Raw genomic sequence first — 24,437 nt, forward strand, 5'->3', positions numbered from 1 at the left:
GTGGCGTGGCTTCTCCGGATCCCGCAGTCTCCCTCAGCTCCTTTAGGTCTTCCTGCAGATGTCACCTTGGTGACACCTCTGACCACCTGCCCCAAAGTCCCCCTGCACCACTGCCCCCAGCCGTCTCCAAACTCCCTCCTGCTTTATTTCTCTCCTGAGCACTTTGCTCCATCTAACATAGCTTTCAGCAAGATCCAACCCAGCTTGCCCCTCCTCGGAGAGTCCCCTGGGCTCTCCACATGGCCCACTCCAAGCCCTGGGCCTGTTAGGTCATTTGAAGTCCCCCTGGTGAGCTCCAAATCAGTGCTTCTCAAACCTGAACGTGCAGAGTCATCGCCGGGGACCTTATTAAATACAGAAATTAAATCAGCAAGGCTGGGTGGGCCTGAGAATCAGCATTCGGAAGGCATTCCCAGGTGATGGGTCAGAATTCAGGCTCGAGAATTTACCCTATGGGCTAATGTTCTTTCCATTTTCCTTTTCTCTCCCCCTCCCCACCCCCTGTCTTCTCTCCCCCCACCCACCCCCTCCCCCTGCCCCCTCTCTGCTCCCTGTCGCTCTGTTCTGGTCCCTCTCCCTCTTTCTCTCCCTTGCCTTCTCTCTTCCCATCTCCCTCCATCATTCCATCCCTCTCTCGATGTCTCTTCCTACCTCCCTTCTCACCTCTTCCTTTCCTTTTCTTTCCCCACCCCTGCCCTCCCATTAGCTGCCCCAGGAGGTAAATGGCACCTTCAGGCATTGTCCCAACCTGCTGGGTTCAAAAGTCAAAACCCCTGATTCTAGAGGATTCCAGGCAAGTAGTGTGACTCCTTATTTGCAGAGGCAAAAACAACATTAAGCCAGGAGCCCCCTGAACTTAACAATTCAGAGCTGGGCTCATCACATTCCCTTCTTAATAACCACATAATGACTCCTATTAACAACCCATCAAAGGCAATTACTCCTCTGAAGGAACAAAGGCTCCCACAAGCTGTTTTCTCACCGTTTGTAGCAAATGGCTCTTACTCCACACCTGCATCCTAACCACCCCCTCTTCTGAGGGCAAATCTTACAGATTGGTCTTCTTTCTCCAGGGGCTTCTCAGCAGACAGTTCCTCGCCCATCCTTTCCCAAGGGACATAGTGGGAACGTAGGAAAACCTTCACAGTCCTTTCCTCTTTTTCATTTAGTAGGGACATTGGATGGAGGCACAAGGAATCATCAGAAATCTGTCCGGGGCTTCCTTGGTGGCACAGTGGTTGACAGTCCGCCTGCCGACGCAGGGGACGCGGGTTCGTGCCCCGGTCCGGGAGGATCCCACATGCCGTGGAGTGGCTGGGCCCGTGAGCTATGGCCGCTGAGCCTGCGCGTCCGGAGCCTGTGCTCCGCAACGGGAGAGGCCACACAGTGAGAGGCCCGTGTACAGCAAAAAACAAACAAACAAAAATCTGTCCGGCATAAATACTCATAAGTGCCTCTGTTTCCAAGCTTATTTATGCGGTGTGGATTGTAAGAGTGGAAAACCAGAAATTACTTCCATGACCATCACGGTCAAGTACAATAGAATACCAAAGAGCCATATAAACAGCTAGGAGGGCCCAAAACAATAATCAGAGCCTACACGGAGTTTTCCTTACTGTGTGCCCACCCTTACTCTGACATATACTATCTCATTTAATGTCACAACCACCCTGGGAAAATTACTATCCTCATTTCCTAGCTAAGGAAACCAAAGCTTAGGTGTCATTGCCTCAAACTGAATTTCACTCCTCAGCAACCAATGTCTAATCCTTCAGCAAATGTTCAGCGGTTGGTTTTTTTTTTTTTTTTTTTTTTTTTTCTTTTTTTTTTTGCGGTATGCGGGCCTCTCACTGTTGTGGCCTCCCCCGTTGCGGAGCACAGGCTCCGGACACGCAGGCCCAGCGGCCATGGCTCACGGGCCCAGCCGCTCCGCGGCATATGGGATCCTCCCAGACCGGGGCACGAACCCGTATCCCCTGCATCGGCAGGCGGACTCTCAACCACTTGCGCCACCAGGGAGGCCCAGCGGTTGGTTTTTTTAAGTCTAGATATAGACCATGGAATGTAAAACAAAATCTTCCAGAAAGTAATTAGGAGAATATCTTCATGACCCTGGTGTAGGCAAAGATGTCATAAGCAGGATGCAGAAAGTGTGAGCTTCCTGGACTTCAGAACAAGCAGTGGGTGTTACTTCCCCTTGACTCCTGCGAATAGTCTATCCCAGTACGCAGGGAGAGAGGGAGGGTGGTGCACTAGAAATTGTTCAGCAGATACAGCCCCACTTCACATTTCAGTTTGGAGCTCCATCTGGGAAAGAGAAGGTTATAACCTCAGGGAAGGGGGAACCATCATTCCAAATCAGGGCCCGCTGTGCTGCGCTGATGGACACCAGGGGGCGCCCTTCAGACAGTGCGTCCAGCCCTGGCCAGCAGCTCTGGCTGGAGTGAATCCAGCTGTTTGCTTCCCTGCTGTCCCCATCCTAGCTTGTCCCTGGCAGTGGAGTGACAGAACAGAACTTCCCGGAGAGGTCGGCAACTAGGAGGAAAGGCTGAGAGGCCGCTGCGCCCCACACACCCTACGGTTTACAGAATGCCTTCACCCACACTCTTACTTTATCCCCACACCAGCCCAGTGGGGAGCAACCCCTACCTTATGGATAAGGCAGCGGTTCAGAAAAAGGAAAATGAGGCTTCGCAGCAAGTGAGCAGCAAAGCCCAGCTTCCAGGCCTGGTGCCCGAAGGCCCCTCTGTTGCCTCACTGCACTGTCACCTTCTCTCATGCAGCCCGTTGGATCCCAGTTCCAGGAGGCTCTTTGGGAGCACGATTACCTCGTTTAAAGTCATAAGTGTGGGCACATACGTGGACCTGGGGTGGGAGGGGGTGGGCAGTGTAGGGGATTAGAATATGCCACCCCAAAATGTGCCACTTTGGCATAAGAGTAGTTTGAGCTGCAGGCAATTAAGCAGCAAACACAGAAAGAACTCTCTGCCCTTCCCCCATCCTGCCTAAAAGCAGCACAGAGGTTTCCTTTTGTGAAGGTGTTCCCCCTCCCCTCTCCCGTACTAGGAGATCAAGCCTTATCACTGGAAACAGAAAGTCAGCACTGAGATGGTTCTGCACAAACAAACCTTACCAAAATAACCCTCATCTTCCATTTGTTTCATATATATATATCATATTTATATAATATATATTATATATATATTTCCCCTGTATATATTCATTCTCAGAATTTACTGCCCCTAGAAGCCCAAACTCCTTTTCCTTTGTCTTGTTACATAATTTCTCCCTACAGTTTACATAAAATTATCTCCCTACAGTTTATCTTCTACACAATTTATATAAAATGGTATATAAGTCCCCAGGCCTAACTGCTTCTTTGGGTCTTCATCTTTTTTTCTACAAAGACCTCCATGCACAAAAAAATTAAAATATGAACATCAAATAATATTTGTATGACTTCTCTCTTGTTCATATGTTATTTGTCAGTTTAGTTTGCAGGCCTCAGGGACAGAACCTAAGAGGGTAGAGGAAAAGTTTTTTCCTCCCCTACAGCAGTGTTGCAGTCTGGAAGAGAGACGTCCACATGGCAATAGTTGAGCTGACTGGGGGCCCCAGGTAAAGGGGAGACACCTAGCCTGTCAGGGTGGGGAGGGCAGATGCTCAAGCTATCATCACTATGTAACTTCGAGGACACTGGGCCAGGCAGGCCTCCCCTGGGACCTCATGAACCTCTTATCTCCCACTGTAGCTGAAGCTGCTGACTCTTTGCAGGGCCACACCAAGGTGTCCTGCCTTTACCCAGAAGGTGAGGGTCTCTCAGTCATGGCAGGCAGGGTGGTACCTCTGACACAGCAGAATCAAAGTCTGGGAGGAGCCGGGAGAAGGCCTGTGTCCACCCTGATGGCGTCTCTCTCTCTTTAGCCACAGGCTCTCAGAGGTCCCTGTCCTGGGTTCAGGCCATGTGGTAGCCCAGACACTGCTCCCAAAATGCCTCTGCAGCTGTCAACTCACCCCAAGAATCTTCATGTACAGAAACAGGGTACTTTCTTCAAGAAACCAAGAAAGAAACGACACTGTGTGGAGGCTGGGAAAGTTGCCCGTCTCCTGCTTCATTTATCTGCAGGTCAGAGCCCAGGGCGCCTGGAACACGTGGGACCAGCCAATGAGTTTGGTGGCTAGAGCGGCACTGACTTCTCCTACAGTCTCCCCATGGTTGAGACCCGACCCAGCTCCAGAGAACAGACTTGCAGGCTCAGAATCTCATGACCAGCTGTGGCTAGATGATGGGTTTGTTTTTATTGCACAGAAACTAGTTTGCATTTTCTCCTTCTGTAAACCAGGGCTGGTTATAGAAAAGCTCCAGTGAGCGAGAAGACATTTACATTACCAAGGGAAAGAGCTCATGACCACAGAAGCCCCCAGACATTAAAATCCCAGCACTGTCCTTTGGGAAGAGATACCCAGCTTCCAAACCTCCTGCCTGTATTTGGGGAATTCCCTACAGCTCTGTGGGCTGAATTGTGTCCACCCAAAATTCATATTTTGAAATCCTACCCCTTAGTACCTCAGAATATGACTGCATTTGAAGGTCTTTAAAGAGATGATTAATGTAATTAGGGTGGGTCCTAATCCAACGTGACTGGTGTCCTTATAAGAAGAAAGTAGGACACAGACACACAGGGAAGACAGCCATCTACAAGCCAAGGAGAGAGGCCTCAGAAGAATCCATCCCTGCCTACACTTTGATCTTGAACTTCCAGCCTCCAGAACTGAGGCAATTCTCTTCTATCGTCTAAGCCACGCAGCCTGTGATACCTGTTATGACAGCCTGAGCAAGCAGATACACCCATCTGGGAGCCTTGACCAGACACAGAGTCTAACCCCAACTGCAGAAGCAAAACATGCCAGATCCCGATCCTGGATCCGTCAAACAGAGGCCTCCCTGGGGACTTTAGGTGGGGGCTGGTGACACATAAAATCAGAGGATCCAGGCTGGTGAGGTCACAGGAACACTACACAATATACAGCTGCTGTGACCACCTGTCTGTCGTGGACACAGGTGTGCTGATGCACCTGCTCACCCTTTGGCGCTTCTCCCAGAGCACCGATGATACAGTGCCTCATCAAGGTCAAGTCGGCTGGTGTCCCCACTGTGCAGGAGACTGTTACGCTCACAAAAGCCTTGGCTGTTCCCACGACTCCCTGAGAAGAGGGGCTTAGCAGCTTATAATTAGGGAATGAACACGATGTTTGTACAAACTGTGTGGTGTCGGCTGAAAACCTGCTTTCCTCCTGGAGGTTTGGAATTTGGGTGCGTGCTAGGCAGAGGGTGCCCACATAACTGACCCCTAATAAAAACCCTGGACTCCTAGGTTCAGACAAGTGCCCCTAGTAGACAGCACTCACGATCTGAGGCTGGAGGAGTGAAGCGTGTCCTGTGCGACTCCGCTGGGAGAGACTCCTTTTGCTGCTCTCCTCTGTATGTTTTGGCTGTAATAGATCTCAGCCATGAGTACGACAAAAAGGAACGAAACTGAGTTATTTGTAGCGAGAGGTGGATGGACCTAGAGTCTGTCATACAGAGTGAAGCAAGTCAGAAAGAGAAAAACAAATACCGTATGCTAACGCACATATATGCAATCTAAAAAACGGTACTGATGAACTTAGTGGCAGGGCGGGAATAAAGACGCAGTCGTAGAGAATGGACTTGAGGACACGGGGGCGAAGGGGAAGTTGGGACAAAGTGAGAGAGTCGCACTGATATGTACACGCTACCAAATGTAAAATAGATAGCTAGTGGGAAGCAGCTGCATAGCACAGGGAGATCAGCTCGGTGCTTTGTGACCACCTAGAGGGGTGGGATAGGGAGGGTGGGAGGGAGACGCAAGAGGGAGGAGATATGGGGATATATGTATATGTATAGCTGAATCACTTTGTTATACAGCAGAAACTAACACAACATTGTAAAGCAATTATACTCCAATGAAGATATATTAAAAAAAAAAAAAAAGCGAGTACGACTATATGCCACATCCTATGAGTCCGTCCCGTGAGTCTCTAAACCTGAGGGTGGTTTTGGAAACTCCAGACCCACCCAGCTACCCACTCCCCGTCAAAGGCGTCCCCTTGATCCTCAGCCCATCTGAGGCTTGTTCTTCCCAAGCTGTGGACCAGACCTTTGTCGCAGCGCCAGGTCTGGGCAGGCTGCAGGAGACCCACGTGGGAGCCTGCAAAGCACGCAGCTTCCTGGGGCTCAGCCGTCCTCTACTCGGGGGGCCTGGAGCCAGCCCAGGACACTGGGTGCTTGACAACCCTGCTGGAGGTTCTGATGCCCAGTCAGCTTGGGAATCCCTGGTTTGGAGGAAGCTCCTCCACCCCCAGGCCAGGATCTGGACATCTGAGCTTCAACACCAGCTCGGACACTGACCCGAGGGGCTCTCAGAAATATTTTCTCCCCAGGGCTCTGTTTTCCTCCATCACCAAATGAGGGTCTGGGCCCCAGTTGGGAGCTCTCAGTTTTTGGTGGTCAGATCTGTGAATCTGAACCCTTTCCCTAGGGAACACACCACACCACACACACACACACACACACACGTACAATTCTGTCTCCGAGTTTGGAGACTTCACAGACTCCACATGAAGTACCCCTGGCCTGAATCACCCCTCAGGCCTTCCATCTCTCACATTCTGTGTTTCTATCAACAACCCAAGCAGGCTCTTCTGTCACCTCAGACCCGTGAACTCAGGAACCAGTATTTTTTGCACCAGTTCCCTAATGTCTGTAAAATTGCAAACACCAAGATTAAGTTTCTCTCTGGAATGGTACAGACAGAGATGGGGGGTGGTTATATTAAGTAAGGTTATTAAGTTTCCACATTCAGACATGCGAAGCCAGGGTCCTCAAGGAATGCTTAGAAGCCACTCAGTTCCCGATAATCAGATTTGTGATGCTGCAGCCAATTGCCTCAGGTGGCGGAGAGGCTTGTGTCCTGAACCAGGGTCGGCCCTGAGTCACCAGAGGTCTCGGCTGCCCACAGTGCAAGCAGAAAGTAAAGATAAGGGAGAGATGCAGAACAAACCGATATCACCTCCTCTGAGAAGCCCTCCCAGGCCCCCAGGCACCCCTCCTTTGGGCTCTGGCAGCACTTTGTGTGGGCTGCAATTATAGTCTTTGAAACGGTCTGGCTGGTATTACGGTTCATTGTGTACTTATCTGCTTTTCCTAGAGTGTAAGCAATTTAAGATCCAAATTCATGTCTGCATCCCAGCCCAGCTGCCCAGTAACCATGGTGTGGAGGGGAAGGGAGCAGCACACCTGCCTACCTCTGGGCTGCCTGCTGCTTCCCTGAAATCCTGGAAGTCTTGGGAAGTCACTACCCCTCAGCTCCAGCAGTGAGCCCATGTCCAAGCTCCGGTCCACCAAGGTGTCCAACTGTCTGGCCACAGGGATTGGTTCAGGATGGGCACATGACCTAAGTCAGACCAGTGAGATTCAGTCCTGGGATCTGTGCTGAAACTGTCACAAAAGAGGTATTATCTTCCCACTGGGGCTCTAAAGCTGATTGGATGGAAGCTTGGATCTGCAGCTGGCCATTTCTGCTGTGAACAGGAAGCATGTGCCTGAGGTTGAAGCCAGCTCAGAGGACAGCGGTGCTAAGCAATGCAGAGAAAGGCAAAGTCCTGATGCTCTTGTCTGAAGCTCTGGATCCAGCCATATCTGAAGACAGTGTCCCAGGTTCATCGGCCAATCAAGCCCCATTTTGTCTGAGCCAGTCTGAGATGGGCTTCTGTCACTTGCAACCAAGAGTCCTGGATAAAACTCCCAGATGCCTAACTTCCTTCTGGTTGACTGAGTACCTTAAAAATGCCACATACTGGGCTTCAAGGCAGCAGTGACATGCTTAAGGTTATGGAGATGCTTAGTGAGAGGGCTGAGACCAGAACTCAGGCTGCCTGACTCCTAGACCGTTCTCCATCTGACACATTGCCTCACCTTCTCCTCCACCTGGGACCCAGCTTTGGACCAAACCCAAAGCCACCCTAAAGCCAACATATGGAGTGAGATGCTCATTCAACAATACCCCACCCCATTCTCAAGGACTGACAGTGTCTAGACCACAGACAAACAAAGGTAAAAATAGAGCTACCCCCATAGCACTCAGGGCAGAGGCTGCTTCCAGCCTGAAGGTGGGTTTTTCATCCAGACATGAGTCCGGAGTCAGTGGGCAACCAGGGAGAAAGCCAAAGATAAGACCCCTGAGGTGTCATCTCCAGTCTGTCCCCTGACTCAGTTGCTGCTGCTGCTGCAGGGTCAGCCTCAAAGACTAACACACCAGCTAATGCGCCTGCTCAGTTACGCTGACAATGCACTCTTTGTCCTTGGACCCATACACCAGCCCGGGGAGGGATGGTTTGCCTGATAATAACAGAGGATATCAGCCCATAGCGGTAACTATCAGCCCAGCTCCCATGCCCAATGTCGTGATGTTGTGAGTGTGGTTGGAAATCCTGAGAATAATCTTTCTCCTTTTCTGGCTAACTTTTCACTATTGATTTGTAATTTTCTTGACTGTGGCTTGAGAATGTGGTCTGTGTGATTGTAGTTCTTTGGTATTTATTGAGATTTACTTTGGGTTAGTACGTGATCAATTTTTGTAAATGTTCCATATTTGCATGAAAATATGTATTTAAATGATAAATACAGGGTTTTCTATGTATTCATCCAATCAAGATTGATAAAGATGTTATTCTAAACTTCTATATCATTACTAATTGTTTTGTCTACCAGAGCTCTCATTTTCCAGAAAGCTGTGTTAAAATCTCCAAGACTGTAAAGGTTTCCATTTCTTCTCATAATTCTGTCTACTTTCTATATATATTTGAAATAATGTTGGTAGGGGATACTCATCCAAGTATGTCTTCCTGGTGAACTGTCCCTTTTGCATGAGGTGTAAGGCCCTCTTTTTGATTAATTTTGTCTGATAATAACATTGCTACACTGGCTTTCTTTGGGTTAGTAGTTGTAGGATGTGTCTTTTTCCACCTCTTTCTACCCTTCAAGTCTCCTCATGTTTTGGATGCGCCACCGATAGATGCTGGATTCAAGTAGTTGTTGCTTTACGTTTTAATCCAGTTGGGGAATTTCTTTGAGATGTCAAGTGCAATCCATTCACCTGTGTTGTGGTGACTAAAAGACTCAAGGTTTCCTACTGTCATCCTATTTTGTGTTTTCTATTTACTCTGCTTTTTCTTTGCTTCTTTTTCCCCCTTTCCTGCTTTCTATTGGATTAATCACATTTTTTTAAAGATTTAATTTTTTAAATTTATTTTTGGCTATGTTGGGTTCTCATTGCTGCGCGCGGGCTTTTCTCTAGTTACAGCGAGCGGGGGCTGCTTTTCCTCGCGGTGCACGGGCTTCTCCTTGCGGCGGCTTCTCTTGTGGCGGAACACGGGATCTAGGTGCGCGGGCTTCAGTAGTTGTGGCATGCGGGCTCAGTAGTTGTGGTGCAAGGGCTTAGTTGCTCCAGGGCATGTGGGATCTTCCCAGACCAGAGATCGAACCTGTGTCCCCTGCATTGGCAGGCAGATTCTTCTCCATTGCACCACCAGGGAAGTCACTCACATTTTTTTTTTTAGATTCCTTTTCTACTGATTTCAAAGGCATACCTGTTATTTTACTATTGTAGCTAGTTTCTATCATATTTTAATATGCATACTTAACAAGGTTTCAAGTTAAGCCACATCAATATCCTCCACCTCAATGACACAAAGACCTTAGACCACTTTGCCTCCAATCTCACCACTGTTTCTTCAGGTTGTTGTGATCTAGTACTTTTGTTCCACCTGTTTCTGAACCCCCAAAACTGGCTGCTGTTTAATTACTGGTTTTTATACAATCAAGGTTTATTTAGACTTATGTATGTAATTATCAACTTATTGTCTTACAATTACTTCCTACATCCTACCTTTCCCTTCTGGGCTTAAACTCTTTGTAATCCACAGATACAGAGGTCCAACTGTATTCATTGTATGACACCATTTTATATGAGCATCTGCAGATTTTGGTATCCATGAGGGATTCCTGGAACCAGTACTCCACAGATACCACAGGACAACTGTACATCCTGTAATAATCCTTTCAGCAAGGGTCTATGAGTGCTAAGAGTCTCAGACTTTCTTTGTCTGAATATATCTCTCTCTTTTTTTTTTTTGCTCTCACTCTTAGTTGGCTACAGAATTTTTCACTGACAATTATTTATAGTGGCATCTTTATTATAAAGCTCCATTGTCTTCTGGTTTCTATTGTTACTAAATCTGCTGTCAGCCCGATCTTTTGTAGGTTTTTAAGTAGGTAATTAATTCTTTTGTAGGTAATTAAGTCTGGTTACTTTAAAGATTTCTCTTTGTTCTGGTTGTCTACAATTTTACTCATTGTATATAAGAGTAGAGTTCCTTGTTTTACCTTCACGGGACTCCTTGTCCATTTTCAACATGAAGATTCCAGCCTAGGCAGGACTCCTACCTTAGTGCAGTAGGCAACATGTCAGTCTCATAATATGAAGATTCTTAGCTTTCATCAATACTAGAAAATGCTCAGCCGTTGTCCCTGTGAATATTCTCTCTTACTCTCCCCGCATTATACATCCTGGAAGGCCTATTAGATGTATGTCAGACTTTCTCATTCTATCATCCATGTCTCCCAACCTCTCTTTCCTTCTCTTTATCATTTTATATTGCATTTGAGATAATAACCTATCCACTGAGTATCTTTATTTCAGTGGCTTCTTTTCACTTCTGTATTGTTCAATGTAGCTCTTTTCCAAATCTTCTTTTTCTCTTATTATTATATTCTGTTCTATCCTTATTGTTTCTTTTCTTTTTTTTCTTTCTTTAGTATGCTCACATTTTCTCAGGTTCTTTTTGTTTGTTTGTTTGTTTGTTTGCGGCACGCGGGCCTCTCACTGTTGTGGCCTCTCCCGTTGCGGAGCACAGGCTCTGGACGCGCAGGCTCAGCGGCCATGGCTCACGCGCCCAGCCGCTCCGCGGCGTGTGGGATCTTCCCGGACCGGAGCACCAACCCATGTCCCCTGCATCAGCAGGCGGACTCTCAACCACTGCGCCACCAGGGAAGCCCTTTTCTCAGGTTCTTAAAATATGAATCCTGTACGCTGTCTCTTCCCCAGAATGATTCTTCACGTCATTTGTGATTTTGGATTCTGAGTTTATCTTCAGTGGTCCCATGGACCCTGAATTATGAAAGAATGTCTATTAAAAGTCTTATATTTGCTTCCACAAAGTGTCCCAGAGGGACCATATTTTACATTAACACCTCAACTTGGAGAGTCCTCTACCATATATTTAAATTCAGATTCTACACTGAAAAGTGTCATAGGCACAGGGCTTCAGTTTTTCATCAACTTGCTTGGTTGACTGAATCCTAGACCCAAATATGTGTATGCTGAATGAGGCTGAGGTGCCTAAACTTCCTTGGGATACTGTAGAGGAAGGTGTCAAAGGCTTGGGAGGTTGGAATACCAGCGTGGACCTGCTGTGTAAGACTTGCTCACTCACCCCTGGGAGGATGACTACGATCCCTCAGAGGATCCAGACGACACTCCCTTCACCAAGGCTTTGAGAAATATTTTGGTGAGGATTGCATGGCATCTTTGAAGGTCTCTACAGTGGATATTCTCTATAGACCAGGAATGATAGTGGCATCAAACTGGGTTTCCTCAGTTCAATAGAGAAGATGAAATCCTAGAGAAGCAGAAGCCAAGTGATGGTATTTAATTGCCAGAGACAAGGTTGGCATGATTTCTGTAATAAGCAACAGAACCAAGTGTTCCTGGTCTGACAAGCAGAGGTCTTTGGTATTGGCTAAAGATCATGGTGACCCTAGAGATGGTGAAAGAGATGGGCACCCTGCAACTTACTTGATTTGTATGAACAGAGATGTTCTAGATCAGGTGAGCAAAGGTTTCCCTTGAATGAGCACAAAAGAGTCACAGCCCTTCAACTCATTCCCATAGTTGAGCCAGTCCACAGACTAGACCCTATCAACAATGCTGCTTAACAAGCCATCCCAGAACTTAGTGCTTAAGACAACATCATGTATTCTGCTTGTAAGTCTGCATTTTGTGGGGGGCTCAGTAAGAACAACTGATCTCTATTCTACTTGGTGTCATCTGGGACAACTCAAAGGCTGGGGGGCTGGAATCATCTGAAGACTCATCCAGACGTCTGGTGTTAAAGCTTAGAGGACTCAGACCTGAGACTGGAAGAGCTGGAGCCCCCCAGCCACCTCTCTCTATCTTGGTTTGGCCTCCATGTGTGGTCTCTCCAGGATGGCAGCTTCAGAGCAGCCAGACTTCTTGTATGTTGGCTTAGGATTCCCAAGACACATGGGGGAAGAGACAGAGAGAGAGGACACCAGGCAGAAACTGGATCGTTTTTTATAGCCTAGGTTCAGGTGCCAAGCAGCACCATTACTGCCATTGTATTAGTCAGGGTTCTCCAGAGAAACAGAACCAATAGGATATAGATAGATAGATATAAAAGGAGATTTATTATAGGAATTGTACCACACAGTTATGGAGGCCAAGAAGTCCCATAATCTGCCATCCACAAGCTGGAGAACCACGAAAGCTGATGGTATAATTCAGCCTCAGTCCAAAGGCCTGAGAATGGGGGCTGGGGTGGGGGGTTAGGAGGGGGGAGCTCACGGTGTAAGTCCAGATATGAGTCTGAAAGTCCAAGAACCAGGAACACTGTTGTCTGAGGGCAAGAGAAGATGGACATCTCAGCTCAAGCAGAATGAATTCACCCTTCCTCAGCCTTTTTGTTCTATTCAGGCCCTCAACAGATTGGATGATGCCCACCTACACTGGGGAGGGCCATCTGCTTTGCTCAGGTCACCAAGTCAAATGCTAATCTCTTCCAGAGACACCCTCACAGACACACCCAGAAATGTTTTACCAGCTCTCTGGGCACCCCTTAGCCCAGTCAAATTGACACGTAATATGAACGATCACAGCCATGTTCTGTGTTTTAGAACTAAGACCAGACCATATTCAAGGGAAGAGAGCACAGACCCTACCATTCAGTGGAGGAGTCTCAACATCATACCATAAAAAGAGCATGTGAGATGGACGATATGCAACACAGCCGTGTTTGGAAAACACGATCTGCTGCAGTCCCTTGAGAAAGAACCCTGCTCCTCCAACACAGCAGGTGACCATGTTCCTGTGCACTGGATAGGAGAAATATCTATACCTTTTAGGAGTTACTGGGCATTGGCTCTGAACCTACACCAAAGTGGCCACGACACCACGGCTCAGCAATAGACATCTCCTCCTCAAGGCTACAGACACATCACCACCCACCAAGAGGACCAGCCAGTCATCTGATGGCAAGTTGATTACATTGAATCACTTCCATCACAGGAGGGGCAGCACTTTTTTCTCATTGGAATTGAAACTCTAAATATGGATTTGCCTCCATCGACAGGTGACGGGTAAAGAAGATGTGGTACATACATACAATGGAATATTACTCAGCCATAAAAAAGAATGAAATAATGCCATTTGCAGCAACATGGATGGACCTAGAGATTATCATACAAAGTGAAGTAAGTCAGAAGGAGAAAAACAAATACCATATGATTATGGTAGAATCTAAAATGTGACACAAATGAACATATCTATAAAACAGAAAAAGACACAGAGAACAGACCTGTGGTGCCAAGGAGGAGGAGGGGCTGGGGAGGGATGGACTGGGAGTGTGGGATTAGCAGATGCAAACTAGTATATATAGGATGGATAAATAACAAGATCCTACTGTATAGCACAGGGAACTATATTCAACATCGCTGTGATAAACCATAATGGAAAAGAATATGAAAAAGAATGCACATACATGTATAACTGAGTCACTTTGCTGTACAGCAAAAATGAAGACAACATTGTCAATCAACTATACTGGAATATAAATTTTTTTAATTTAAATAAATATGGCTTTGCCTTCCCTGTTGTCCATGCTTCTACTAAAACAACCATCTGTGGACTTACTGAATACCTAAGCCACAATCATGGTATTTACTTGAGAGCCAACGTAAGTAAGGAGGAGAAGGTGACTTCCACAAATCAAAATAAAATATGGGCCAATTGTAAAATGAATATTCTATCTTCATCAATTTCAAACTTATCAAGGATCCTCTCTGGCAATCCGAGACCAGCAGATGTTATGTTTCAGGGAAGAATTATTTAAAAGAATCCTGCCCCACCACAGCACAATTGAATTTATTTTGAGAAATAAGCTGAAGGAAAAGTAAAAAACACTTTCTAATTTATTATAAGAAAACATTTCTTCAACCGTCCGCCAGGCTTTCTACAAGTTGCAGACCTGGAAACATGTTGATTATTAGATTCCATTTTCTAAAAAGCCCATCGTCAGTTTTATTCTCACAGGCACACTGAAAACCATGCCCATGTCCCGGGGCATGGCACTGGGACACTAACTAAATCTGAACTTTTCCCTGGGAGTTGAAGCTGTGCATGGTTAAGATTCCTGGCAGGAAGTCAGCTTTCCACCCATTTCAAGTGGACCCCTGTCTGGACCGTGGCCCCCACTCCCTCAAGGGACCCTGCCTCTGACCTTCTGGCCAGCTCCTGGCCGCCCTCCAAGGGGTTGAGATGAACCCTAATGTCAGCTCTGTCCCTGGCAGGTGCCAGTGCTATGGCTTCAGACTCTCTCATCCCCTGAGCAACATTTCTGTCTGTTCTCTTGGCCTGAACCGAATCTTCAAGGAACTGCCCAAGCCCAGCCTCACTCTGGAAGTAGGAATGTTGGCAGCTAGGGCTAGATCTCTTTGTTTTCTTTAAAAGTCTCCTTGTGAGGTAAGTTCAGACTCAGCCAGCCTGTCCCTGAGTAGAAGCATTAGTAGCTGCAGAAGGGGTCTCAAGGTGGTACCCGCACTCATCCCTCCCTGGTTCACTCAATCCCCCTTCACTGACCACCACCTATGGTCTCAGAGCTGTGGGCCAGAAGAGGAGCAGGGAGGTCCTGCTGAGGAGCAGGACAATAGCAAGCAGTGTTAATGTAGCACAGAAGTACAAATAAGAGTGACTAACTTCAAGGAGGTGCATGGCAGGACGGGGTGTCAGGGAGTTGTACTAATCAGGTCTCCTTCAGAGTCAAGAAGCAGAACCCCATATCAAACCAGCTTGAACAAAAAGGAGATTTACCGGCTCACTGGGAAGTTTAGGAGTATCAGCTTCAGGTACAGCTGGATCCAGAGGCTGAAGCAATTATGTCATCTGGCCTCTGGCTGTATATGGCTTTCTTCTGCACAGAGGTGCTCTTCCTATGCAGACAAGATAGCCACCAGCAGCTGCAGACTCACAGCATCCCAAGTAAACAGTGTCAGTGAAAACAGCACTTCTCTCCTGCAACATTCTCACATCCATCTCAGGGAAGAGTCTGATTGGTCCTGTTTTGGTCACATGCCCACCACTGAACCAACCTCTATGGCCAGGGGGTTGGATCCTCTGATTGGCCAGCCTGTGTCATAGGCTGACCCCTGTGGCAGGGGCAGAGCTGTGACTGACAGCCCTACCAGGCCCACATGGCCTAAGGGAGCTCCTCAGAGGAACCCAAAGGTGGAGTGCAGGAAAGCAGGTTGGGCAGACGGCACTCACTTCCCTGATCTACTGCCAAAGGCTTCACTGAAGAGCAGCCTATGAGCTGGCTCTGATGGCTAGGCGAGATTTACTAGGGGAGAGTGAGAAGGGCAGAGGGAACAGGTATGGGAGAGGAGTGACCCTAGACAGTGGCTGAGAGGGAGAGGGCTATAAACTGAATGTTTGTTCCCCACCTCCCCCAGATTCACATGTTGAAACCTAATCCCCAACGTGAAGGTTTATGGAGGTAGGGCCTTTGGGAGGTGATTAGGTGATGAGGGTGCAGCCCTTGTGAACAGGATTAGTGCCCTTATAAAAGAGGCTATATGAGGACACAGTGAGAAGACAGCCATCTAAGAACCAGGAAGAAGTCCCCCACCAGACAGCAAATCTGCTGGTGCTTGATCTTGGACTTCCAGGCTCCAGAACCATGAGAAATAAATTTTATTGTTTATAACCCACCCAGTCTATGGTATCCTGTTATAGCTGCCCAAGCTAGGACAGGAAAGCAGAGAAGACCCCTCAGAACTCCACGCACCTATCTCACTCTAATCTAATTCCCACCTCTCCAGGACCATCATGATGTTTGAATCTAGGGGTGGGAGCAACGCGTGCAGTAGTAAGAGGTGAAAAAACATATAGGACCCAGACTTCCGCTTGTGCTGTGTTGAAAACAGACTTTGGCACCACCAAATCCCAGATGAAAGCATGCTCAGGTGTGCAACACAGGGAACCCAGAGGGGCAAAAGGAGGTAGAATGGGCAAGTGTGCCTACCAACACCCTTCTAGCAGGTGGACCTGGTCCCTGCAATGAGCTGGCTGTAGCCTCCAGGGACAAGGCAGACAGCCACTGTTGGGCTTTAACAGCAGAGGCAGGAGCATCAATGAACCAGGAGCACAGAATTTGGAATCGAACATCCTGGGTTTGAATTTTTTGTATTAAAAAAAAATAAGTATAGGGACTTCCCTGGTGGCGCAGTGGTTGGGAATCCACCTGCCAATGCAGGGGACGCGGGTTTGAGCCCTAGTCCGGGAGGATCCCACATGCCGCAGAGCAACTAAGCCCATGAGCCGCAACTATTGAGCCTGCACGCCGCAACTAATGAAGTCCACATGCCTAGAGCCTGTGCTCCGCAACAGGAGAGGTCACCGCAATGAGAGGCCCGCATACCTCAACGAAGAGTATCCCCTGCTTGCCGCAACTGGGGAGAGCCCGGGCGCAGCAATGAAGACCAAACGCAGCCAAAAATAAACAAGTAAATTTATTTTTTGAAAAAAGTATAGAACTATGCACCCTTAATTCCACTGCCTGGAGATGACCACTCTTTTTTTTTTTTTTTTTTTTGGCCGCACCATGTGGCTTGTGGAATCTTAGTTCCCTGACCAGGACGTGAACCCGTGCCCTTGGCAGTGAGAGCATGGAATCCTAACCACTGGGTGGCCAGGGAATTCCCAGATGATCACTCTTAGCAATCATATATATATATACTTGTACACATATTTTCATATTTCTATATTTTTCACACAAAATATATAGGGGAAAATATACCTACCAAATGTCTCATTTAACAAGATAACTGGGGAGTTTGTACAGTTTTGAGACAGTGACAGGTGTGAACAATGTTCCATGCCACCGCCTGTCTTCTCATTTAATGGGGAGGAATCTGAGGTCCAGAGGAAGGAAACCACTTGCAAGTTGCTGGTGGGTCAGAAAGCCGCCACAGATCTGGCTCACGTAGGACCCTTCCCAGCAGGTGACGCTGCTGCATGGTGAGTTCCCTTCTGAAGGTGACACTTGTGTTCAACATGGGGGCGGGCAGGGAGCTCTGGCCTCCGGCTGCAGGCAGCAGCTAGCGGGAGGTGGTACCTCCCCCAGGAGATTCTGGGGCTCACATAACCTCACAGCAGCCCACAGGGCAGCTGCTGTGGCTTCCTGGCAAGGACCCTGGACCCTGCCTCCCTCCCACCCTCTAGCCAAGCCCCATCACTTGGCAGAGGGATGGCGCTAGACTTTACCTCTGGCCCAGAAACAGGTGTGGTCAGTGAAGCCAAAGGCCATGGGTACACCCCAAGCGTGTCCAGACAGTCAACATTCATCTTTGTGCTGTCAGGGGACACACGGTGTGCTTTTCCTGTGGCCAGACAGTGAATTTCCTTTGGCTCCAGGAAGGGAGCTATTCATTAGCAAATGTCACAGCAGTGGACACCAGGGGCCCTGACGATGCATCCAGCCTCCTGGGGAGCAACTCCATCACCCTGAACCTTTCCCTGGGAGCCAGGGCAAGTGGAGCAATTAAAGGACAGCAGGAGACACACCCAGCAGGGCTGCAGTCTGCTGAGGCAAGAGAGGAAAATCACAGCAGAGTCAGGGCCTAAGGGTTAAGGGTGCTGGCTTTGGAGTCTATTAACCTGGGATCAAAGTCCCTTCCAGCTTTTGCTGGCTGTGTGACACTGGATGCATTGCATTCCCTCTCTGAGTCTCACCGTCCACATCTATAAAATGGGATTACCCATAATACTTACCCCCACCCCGGGTTGTTGGAGAGTAAATGAGGTAACAGGGTAGAGTTCATAGCTGGACACATTAACCACAGTTATTATTTACCTGGTGGTTCTGAGAAGGGGGACAAATCATATAAGTAAATATATGTGTCTACATGATAGATACTACAAACATCAAACTATGTGCTAATCATTTTCTAAACTGTACTATACTTTTCCTGCCTTCTTAAACAGAGTAATTGGAATTTAATATTTTTCTAGTAATTCAGAATTAACATTACCAAACAATTATATCCTGCCATCATACGGTAATATCTATAGAGGTGACTGGATGCAAGTTGGGCTATTCGTCCAGGTGCTAGATGGTCCAGCACAAGGTGGCTCTGTTCTAATTGTGCCCACATCAGCTTTTTTTTGGTAAGTTTTTTTTTAAATAAATTTATTTATTTACTTATTTATTTATTTTTGGCTGCGTTGGGTCTTCGTAGCTGCGTGCGGGCTTTCTCTAGTTGTGGTGAGTGGGGGCTACTCTTCGTTGTGGTGCGCAGGCTTCTCATTGCAGTGGTTTCTCTTGTTGTGGAGCACGGGCTCTAGGTGTGCGGGCTTCAGTAGTTGTGGCATGTGGGCTCAGTAGTTGTGGCTCGCAGGCTCCAGAGCTCAGGCTCAGTAGTTGTGGCGCACGGGCTTAGTTGCTCTGCGGCATGTGGGATCTTCCCGGACCAGGGCTCGAACCCATGTCCCCTGCATTGGCAGGCGGATTCTTAACCACTGCGCCACCAGGGAAGTCCCTCACATCAGCTGTTTGACAGTTCACTGGTCCCCTCTCTCACTGTCTGGTTTTCAGCTACTGCTTTTCATTGCTTTCAACAGGTACCACCCACCCCATCACCACCACCTTACAGTCTGAGCTGAGAAACCAGATAAAGGAGCCTGTTACCAATGTATGTAAAGTAAGAGTTAATAAGTTCCCAGAGAGCAGCTGACTCTTTTCTGCGCAGCAAAAATGCTTTCATAGAACTCTCTGAGATAATCACCCAAGCCTTTCCACTCACTTCCCACTTCTCAGCCTCATCCTGGATGGCTGAGGTCTGGGGGGTCAGACCCCTAGAAAAGTGACCATCACTATGCTCAGATGATGTGACTTCCAACATGCAAGGTGCTTCAAGGTGTTTCGTTTTTCAGATACAGGTAAAATCAGTATCACGGACACAACTGCCATCTGCCTTTAGTATTTTTTTTTAGAAATTAGACAAGATTTCATCTGAGTTGAACTCAGGTCTCTGATGCTCGAAGTGTCTTGTTCCAGCCTGAAAGGACCACTTTGACGACAGGAAGTCATCCTGAGAAAAGCCCGTGGCTCCTAACCTCACAATTTCTCAGCTCCTCCATGGAGCACTCATTTCTGCTCACCTGCCTGTTTCCAGCGATCTTCAACCTGATGTCACAGAGCTTCTCTCATCCAGTGGACATATGCAAAGTCCAATGATGTGCCAGACACTAGGATGGGCACCGGGGGTCCTTGCCTCCAGAAGCCCCCACCAGGTGAGGGGAGCAGACAGGTAGCAGCGGTTAGTCCTACCTTGTGACCAGAATGTAGCAGGTACAGAGCTTCTGGGCACTCAGAGAAGACAGTGACCAACTCGTCCCCGATGGGAAGTGGGGGAAGCTTTACCCAAGAGGGGCCATTTGAGCTGAGCCTTAAAAGCAAAAAAGGAAAAAGGAAGGGTATCCCTAGCGGAAGAAACAGCTTGTGCAAAGGTGTGAACATTCACAGCTTGTTTGGAGCCGAGAGAGGGCTGGGCAGAGGCTGAAGCCAGAGTGTAAGTGTCCCATCAGCGTGCAACCACCATCATGGAGACAGTCTGAGCAGAAGCAGAAAAGGAGCCAGGAATCAATCCCCTGGGGTCCCTTACATGTTGGCTGTGACCAGTCTCAGGAGACCCCCAGTCCTGCTTTCAGATTCAGGGACTCAAGTTCACATCAGCTTCCACCCCAGGCCCAGGGGTATCTTCAAGAGCCTGTGACCGCCTTCTGGAGGCAGCACGTGCAGACTGGCCCTGAGGGAGCATTTCCAGAGGACAGCTGATCCCCTGGTCAAACACACTAACAATAATCTTGGGTAGATTTCCAGACCAGACTCTGAAGCATTCAAACCAAAAAGACTCAAAGATTTGCACAGTTGATGAAAAGTAAAACATCAACAGGCTCCTCCAGCTTGGGGAGCACTTTCCCCAATCAGTGATTCAGCAAGAGATATGTGTTCACCTGCCAGACACAGGGAGGAGGAGGGCAGGAAGTTTGACACCATCCCTTAAATAAACCATGGTTCATCTTTAGAGCAGCTAAAAAGAATGAGGCGGTGCTATATATACTGAACTGGAAAGCTCCTAAGACGTATTAAATGGAAAAAGCAAATTGCAGGGCTTCCCTGGTGGCGCAGTGGTTAAGAATCCGCCTGCCAGTGCAGGGGACATGGGTTCGAGCCCTGGTCCTGGAAGATCGCACATGCCGCGAAGCAACTAAGCCCATTTGCCACAGCTACTGAGCCTGCGCTCTAGGGCCTGCGAGCCACAACTACTGAAGCCCACGCTCCTAGAGCCCATGCTCCGCAACAAGGAAAGCCACCACAATAAGAATCTCGTGCGCCGCAACGAAGAGTAGCCCCCGCTCACAGCAACTAGAGAAAGCCCGTGCGCAGCAACGAAGACCCAACACAGCCAAAAATAAATAAATTTATTTTTAAAAAAAAGCAAATTGCAGAAAAATACATAGGATCTCAGATACACTAAATTTAAAAGTGTGTGTGTGTGTGTGTGTGTGTGTGTGTGTGTGCACGCACATGTGTCCCTATAAATGCATGACCAAAGACCTGGGATATCTCACAACAACCCCACGCAGTAGTGGTACTAACCCCTTTTGGCCAATGTAATTATTAAGGTTCTGTAAGGTTAGGTAATTTCATCATATGGCTAATAAACTGTTGAACTGGGATATAATAATAACCACCACTAAGATTTATGTAGCAATTTTTTTCAAAGCACTGGAATAATACACACTAAATGCATTCATTCATTCATTCAACAAGCCTGAACTGAATATCTACTGTGTGCCTGGCACTGCTTCACTGGAGGTAAAATGATGAACAGTACAAACGAAATCTCTGTCCTCATGGCAGTTATATGCAGGGGTCACCTCTGGGAAGAAAATGATAGAAGGTGGAGTTGGGAAAAGGAAAGAAAATATTAGCCTCATGTATACTGTTTGAATTTTTCATAATTGGAATGTACCCACTATTTGAATAATTGAAATGTATCTGTAATGTTTTCATTGAAAAGATACCTTTGCCTCTAGGGGTATTTAATTTTCAAGCCTACTGCCCAACTGCTAAGAGTTTCTTTCTAATAAGTTTTGTTTTAATTACCATAACAGTAAAGTGCATTCTGAAAAGTAAAACATAACCACTTCTTGGGTTGTGGGGAACCTCGCTAGGCACCAGCCACTATGCTAAACCTTATGCACTTACCATCTTGTCTGATCCTTGCAACTACACCACAAGGTAAGAACTATACCCATTTTATTTTATTTTATTTTTAATTTATTTATTTTACTATTTATTTTATTTTTGGCTGGGTTGGGTCTTCATTGCCGAGCGGGGGCTCTTCTCTAGTTGCGGAGAGCGGGGGCTACTCTTCACTGCGGTGCTCAGGCTTCTCATTGCGGCGGCTTCTCCTGTTGTGGAGCACGGGCTCTAGGTGCGCAGGCTTCAGTAGTTGTGGCTTGTGGGCTCTGGAGTGCAGGCTCAGCAGTTGTGGCGCATGGGCTTAGTTGTCCCACGGCGTGTGGGACCTTCCCAGACCAGGGCGCAATCCCCTGCACTGGCAGGCGGATTCTTAACCCCTGCCCTCTCCTTCCACTTTTAAGGACCCTTGTGATTACACTGGGCCCACCTGGATAATCCAGTCTACTCTCCCTATTTTAAGGTCAGCTGATCAGCAACCTTATGTCCATCTCCAGCTTTAATTCTCCTTTGTCACATATGGTACCATATCCACAGGTCTTGGTGGCTATTATTCTGCCTACCACACTAGCTGTGTGACCTTGGGCACGTGATTCTCTCAAGCCTCAATTTCTTCATCTATAACAGGGCTTCTGAACTTCAGCACTATTGACATTTTGGAATGGATAACTCTTTGTGGTGGGGGCCACCCTGGACATTGTAGGATGCTCAGCAGCATCCCTGGCTTCTATCCATTAGATGCCAGTAGCAACCGCCCCCCTCCCTATAACGTGACAACCAAAAACATCTCCAGACTTTGCCATATGTCTCTTGGGGGCAAAATCGCCCCTGGTTGAAAACTGATCTATAAAATGGGTATAGGGCTTCCCTGGTGGCGCAGTGGTTGAGGGTCCGCCTGCCGATGCAGGGGACACGGGTTCGTGCCCCAGTCCAGGAGGATCCCACATGCCACGGAGTGGCTGGGCCCGTGAGCCATGGCCGCTGAGCCTGCAGGTCCAGAGTCTGGGCTCCACAATGGGGGAGGCCACAACAGTGAAAGGCCTGCGTACCGCAAAAAAAAAAAAAAAAAAAAAAATTGAAAAAAAGTCTCCAGGCAGGAGACTCAGTGTCAAAGAGACGTGAAATGCTGGCTTTGAGATGGAAGGTCTGTTTGACTCCAAAGTGTAACTCTTGACATTACACTAGAAAAAGGGAGGGGCAGGGAATCTTCCATGACCCCACAGCTCAGGAAGAACCACTGTTAATATTCTGGAATTATACTATGGTTACAAATTACATCATGAGCATTCTCTTATGTCATTAAAAATTAATAGAAAACCCAACTTTCATTGACTTTATAATAGTTCATCACACAAATGCACCATTATTTAACTGCTCCCTTTTATTTGGCCATTAAGTTGTTTTTCATTCTGTACTATTACAGACAACCCTGCAATAAACATTTTTGCTTGAATTTCCCACTGCATCTTGGGCTATTTCCTTAGAATAGATTCCTAGAAGTCAAATCATCAATCCAATGGGTATGAACACTTTGAGGCTCTTAACAGATACTGCCAAATGGCTCTCCAAAATGATAAGGACAGGAAAGAATCCATTTCAAATCCTTGAAAACCTGAAGGATTTTTAAAAATCAGTTGATAGATAAAAATAGTCTCCTGTTGGGGCTTCCCTGGTGGCGCAGTGGTTGAGAGTCCGCCTGCCGATGCAGGGGACACGGGTTCGTGCCCCGGTCCAGGAGGATCCCACATGCCGTGGAGTGGCTGGGCCCGTGAGCCATGGCCGCTGAGCCTGCGCGTCCGGAGCCTGTGCTCCGCGACAGGAGAGGCCACAACGGTGAGAGGCCCGCGTATCGCAAAAAAAAAAAAAAAAAAAATAGTCTCCTGTTTTAATTTGCCTTTCCTTGGTTATCTGTGGAACTGAGCCTTTTTCTCATATATTTACAAATCATTTTTAGGTCAACTATGAATCATTTGTTCATGTTATTTTTTTCCTATATTTCTATTTGTTAATAATTTTCTAATCAGTTTTATTTTATATATATCAATATGAACATTAAAAATAGTGTTCTCATATATATCACAAATATATTTTGGAAAATATATATTGGAAAATATTTGCCATACATATTTGTTTGGGGGAAACATTTGCCATTAATAGTTGTTTATTGTTGCCTTCTGGCATTTGCTGTTATTAGTGTTTTATACATTTTTTTTCATGTTGTCAGATCTATTGCTTTTTTTTTTTTTTTTTGAGGTACGCGGGCTTCTCACTGTTGTGGCCTCTCCCGTTGCGGCGCACAGGCTCCGGACGCGCAGGCTCAGCGGCCATGGCTCACGGGCGCAGCCGCTCCGCGGCATGTGGGATCCTCCCAGACTGGGGCACGAACCCGTGTCCCCTGCATCGGCAGGCGGACTCTCAACCACTTGCGCCACCAGGGAAGCCCAGATCTATTGCTTTTTCTTTGGGACTTATCCATCACCTAAATGCTTAGAAAGACCCTCCCAGTTCAGAGATGGGGTAAATGTTTACATGCGTTTTCTTCTATGTTGTGTGTGCATGTAGTTTAATTTCTTAAATGTAACTTTTTTGTGTGTATGTGGCTGCATTGAGTCTTCGTTGCTGCGCATGGGCTTTCTCTAGTTGCAGCAAGTGGGGTCTACTCTTCATTGCAGTGGACAGGCTTCTCGTTGCGGTGGCTCCTCTTGTTGCGGAGCACAGGCTCTAGGCTCACAGGCTTC

At 47.4% G+C, this 24,437-nt stretch overlaps 1 pseudogene across 1 annotated transcript in view; it reads right to left on the minus strand.

Moving 5' to 3' along the window:
* LOC309816367 overlaps nucleotides 1-24,437 on the minus strand; it is a 140,731-nt pseudogene that overhangs the window by 104,398 nt on the left and 11,896 nt on the right. The window contains exon 2 of the transcript in view: nucleotides 19,762-19,879. The product of the transcript in view is annotated as an uncharacterized misc_RNA (transcript). The remainder of the gene's footprint in view (nucleotides 1-19,761; nucleotides 19,880-24,437) is intronic.

The sequence above is a fragment of the Mesoplodon mirus genome (assembly GCF_964341445.2).
Source record: "Mesoplodon mirus genome assembly, chromosome: 2".
NCBI classification, from domain to species: Eukaryota; Metazoa; Chordata; class Mammalia; order Artiodactyla; family Ziphiidae; genus Mesoplodon; species Mesoplodon mirus.